The sequence below is a fragment of the Mus pahari genome, unplaced genomic scaffold, assembly GCF_900095145.1.
Source record: "Mus pahari unplaced genomic scaffold, PAHARI_EIJ_v1.1 scaffold_7343_1, whole genome shotgun sequence".
Classification (NCBI taxonomy): Eukaryota; Metazoa; Chordata; class Mammalia; order Rodentia; family Muridae; genus Mus; species Mus pahari.
In genome coordinates, this window is record NW_018392702.1 from 38,452 (window position 1) to 43,277 (window position 4,826).

The following is a 4,826-nucleotide window of genomic DNA, read 5'->3' on the forward strand; positions in this document are numbered from 1 at the left end:
AGGTTCATTTTTAAAAATTTTATCATGAGTTTTAGGGCTAAATATAAAAATTAGGAGTCTCCCCATGTTCCCTTCTGTAGTTCTTCATTTTTTAAATATTTCCTTCATTCATAAACTGGAGATTTCTGGCCATCACTCACCTCTTCTCATGGCAGTTACCTAATTTGTCCCAGGTTATTTTATGGAGGTTCTTTCAGACTGTGCATGTATGTCCTCTCATATCATTGGTCGCTGAGCCTTGAACTCCTATTTTTTTTACCCCTACCTTTCATTACAGGTGTATTCAGTGATAGAGAAGCCTTCTTTGAAATTGTAAAGTGTTTCTACTTATCCAGAACTTATCAAGTAACATAGACAGGTATTAAGTGTTCACTTTCAGTGTGCATTTTTGTTCTGGTTATGGTTGTGTTGTGGTTATTGTTGTATTGACATAGGATCTCATGTAGCTTCTCATGGTCTTGATCTCCTGGTATCTATTTATATTCTTTCAAAGTATTGGATTAGAGTCATGAAATGACCATGTGCTGTTCCAAAATATGACTATTGTAAATACAATTTTAAACAACCTTTTTTTTTGGTAAAAATTAAAAGGTATTGAAGAGTTTTTGAGCAGCCTTAGCCTCCATTTTATGGAATCCATTCCCACCTAACAGAATCAATGGCAAAACATTAGATTTGTTTACATTGGGAATGAAAGTAATGGAGGATTTTGGTAACCTACAAACATCTGGGTATGTCACCAGCTTTGGACTCCTGTCCACCAGGTCTGAAGAGTATAACAGGAAACTACACAAAGAAAATTATTAAAATGAAGACTTTACTGAAATAGAGAATCACCCTGCCATTGCCATTCAAAGCTTCTGGTTTTCCTCTTCCTAAACTCCTTTGGAATATAATTAATGAATATATTCTCAGGATCTCTAATATACAGTACGAATCCATCCATAGTACACTAATCCATCTCTCTTGAGCTAAATCAGGGATAAAATCTCAACCTTCAAAGGAATACTTAATTCTGGACACTTGAATTCTTCACCATAAATTTCACAACTTCTTAAACTTAATTGTTTTTTTTTTTTTTTTGAGACAGGGTTTCTCTGTCCTGGAACTTACTTTGTAGACCAGGGTGACCTCAAACTCTGAAATCCGCCTGCCTCTGCCTCCCAAGAGCTGGGACAATTAAAAATTTTTATGGAAAATTTGTGTTAATATTGACTATTGATGGATAATTTTGTGCACTGTGTATTCAAATTCAGATTTCTGTACTCAGATACCTGGTTGTTGCCCGGACTTTGGCATTGTCACTATTATGAAGTATCACCTGACTCAGTATTTTATAAAATGTTTATCCATCATGTTCTTCATGGACAATAATCTTAGAACTGAACACTCAAGAGCTGGGCAGGAGAGAAAAAGGCTGCAATTTCAGGCCAAAAATGAGGGTGTAAGGGGTCAAGTGGGGCTATAGATAAAGAATCAGGGAAGAGCTTGGCTAAGATGGCAGGTAACAGGCAACATGGCTGAGATAGGTTCTAGTCCAGCATTCCAGGATTAGAATAGCTTAGAATATGCCCAGCTATTGTACCTAAAGTAATTAATAATTATAAAGGTCTTCATGTCAGTATTCAGAGCAAGGGAAAGCCTTTAAAACTGATTTTTTTTTTTTTTTTACAATTTACAACCGACTTTCTTGATCATTTTTATTTAAATGTGTGCATACTTAAACATTTAAGGTCTTGGTCAAACCTTGACCTCCTTTAGAAATAACATTTATGGACACAGTACATATGCCATGAACGATGATCTCCCATGGATATATAGGCAGAAGACATCAAATGATCCATGATGTTGCAAGTATACAGGGAAAACAACCTTGCAGAAGTGCCACATGTGCAAATTTAGTAATGCATCAAAATGCAAAACACTACAAGGGGCCCAGTGGAGTGGATCCTGCTTAGGCATTCTGTCATTATGCATGTCAGTGTACCCTAATCTCTCCAGTTTGGAGGTTGGGGTCCCAGTAGACTGAAGTCATAGAGAGTTTTGAGCCACCATGTGGATACTAGGAATCCAACACATTTTCCTGGAAGACCAGCCAGTGCTTTTACCTGTTGAGCTATCTCTCTAGCCCACACTTTTTGCAATTAAGCTCAGCATTGAGAAGGCAGATGCAAAGGGATCTTGGTGTTCCAGATCAACTTGATTTTCATAACAAGTCCAAGGCCAGGGTAGTTTATATAACTATATTCCATCTTCCAAAATAGTCTGATGATATTAATAAAAAATTAATTAGTTCATAAATTATTTTAAATTTTTAAAATAAACTTTTATTATAATTAATGAATACAAAGAAATATAATCTCCTGTGGCTGCTGAGATGGCTCAGCAATGAAAAGCACTTGCTGTTCTTGAAAAGGACCAGAACTGGATTTCCAGCGTAGACTTGCTAACCACAACCTTCTCTAATTACACTTCTAGTATTTATGGTTTCTCTTTGTCATATCCAGGCAACTGAATATTCTATTACTGTCCCCTGACACAGTAATAAACCTATACAGAGGCAGGGACAGAGAAAGAGACAGAGACTTAAAGACAGGGACAAACAGATGCACACATACACATAGAGATAGAGACAGAGACAAATAATGACAGACAGACAGACACAGAGACACACACACTAAGAAAGACATAAACATATATATATATATATATATATATATATATATATATCTCCTACATGGTTTTGTTAAGGTGAATTTTCTTAAATTAAATAAAGAGCTGTTTTAGAAGAAGAAACAACCTACTAACTGATGCAAAAGATAAAGGTGCTTGCCAGAATGTAAGCACCAAGAAATAAAATATGTATTCTATGAAACATAAGTATGCACTGAAAAATATTTATTCTTTTAAAATATATCTTACTTATAAGCAAGTAGTTACAATATCTTCAATAAGCCAAATGTCTCAATGCTCTCAGTTCAAGGCATGGTCATTATGGTTTGATAAAATCCACATAAGCAGAATTACATTGAGGTACATTCACATTCTAAGTATGTAGAGATCCTGAGATGAAAGATTGAGAATTGCTGACTTATTCTCCCCCAAGCTGGACTCAGAAGGATGTTGTCAACACAGCCAGCAAAATCATGCACAGTAAGCATCATGTCCCCAGACACTGCTTCCAGGATACCAGGCCACAGAGGTAGGTCTGAGGTGGAAAACAGGACTCTAGAAATGCAAAACCCAGGAGTTCATCTTTCCACTACATACTCACTTGTCCCTGTCACTACCAGAGACAAATCTAGGAAGGGCAAGCAGCCTACCTGATGTCAGGTGTATGAAATGAAATGGGAAATATCCATAGTCAATCTTGACTCACCATTCAAGTTGAGTCTCAACCAAAGATTCTCTGTATTGGATTGGAGTGGTGGGTGGTGCATCCTTGACTGTATTAGAGTGGAGAAGGTGAGCTGAGTTCAAGCAAGGAAACAAGCAGTCATCTCTCTATGTTTTTTCCTTTTCTAGAAAATAGACTTTTTTCTCCCAACGTATATCCTGATAAGGTTATCTGCTCCCTCCACTCCTCCGAGTTCCTCCACATATCTCCTCCTTTCTGGATCCACTCATCTTTTATCTCTCTTTAGAAAGTAAACAGGGCCGGGCGGTGGTGGTGCACGCCTTTAATCCCAGCACTCAGGAGGCAGAGGCAGGCAGATTTCTGAGTTCAAGGCCAGCCTGGTCTACAGAGTAAGTTCCAGTACAGCCAGGGGTACATAGAGAAACCCTGTCTTGGAAAACATACACACACACACACACAGACACACACACAAAGAAGAAAACAAACAGGTTTCTTAGCGATAATGATACAGTAAATAAGATATCACTGTTGTGGTCTCTGAGACAACCATGGTAAGTAGAGTGATGATCTGTGGGACACATGGAGGTAGTTTGGTTTAACAAGATTAAGAGGCCAGTGTTGGTTCAACACCAATTAGTTCATTTTAGACACATCTAAACACAAAATTTGGTAAAAAAATATTTCTGTTGATATTACTAAGTCATCTGTGCACAAGGAGTTTAAGGTGTGACTGTTGGGGTTCAGGAGTTGCCCACAAGCCATATGGAAACCAAACTCAGTGAGAAAATGATGATCTATGGCTATGCATCCTAGTACTGATCAATCAGGGCCAAAGCTCAATATTTGGGGGCTGAGCTATGATGATGAACATTTCCCAGGGCTGGCTTATAAAAGAAAAATTACAGTGAGCTCATGTACAGGTGCAGGATGTACTACACGGTGGTCAGCTCTGACTCAAGTTGTATTGCCAAGTAGATAGAACAGTTCTAAATGACCATTATTTTGATTGTTTCTCAGTGGATCTTAAAGTAGTGGTCATTTAGAATCTTATATATTAGGTTTCCATATTACCCCAATATAGCCCATAATTTTAGCTGTCTCTCCATGTATTCCCTCCTTCATCCCCCTCTCCCTTTCACCTCCCCACTAGATTCTCTTATTCCAGCATCCCATCTATCCATAATTATTTATTTTCCATCCAGTAACTACTTGCCACCAGTTCTATTTCCTTAGTCTATTGAAGTAGAAACTCTAAGGTTCTTTGGAAAGCCAGTTGTGTCTGATGGCGTTTTCCTGGGGCAAACATGTGAAGGAACACTTCACTGAAGCAGATACAGGTGAAAGAATATTCTGCTAAAGTAGATGCTAGTGAGGATGCAGAGAAAGAAGAACACTCCTCCATTGTTGGTGGGGTTGCAAGCTTGTAAAACCACTCTGGAAATCAGTCTGGCAATTCCTCAGAAAATTG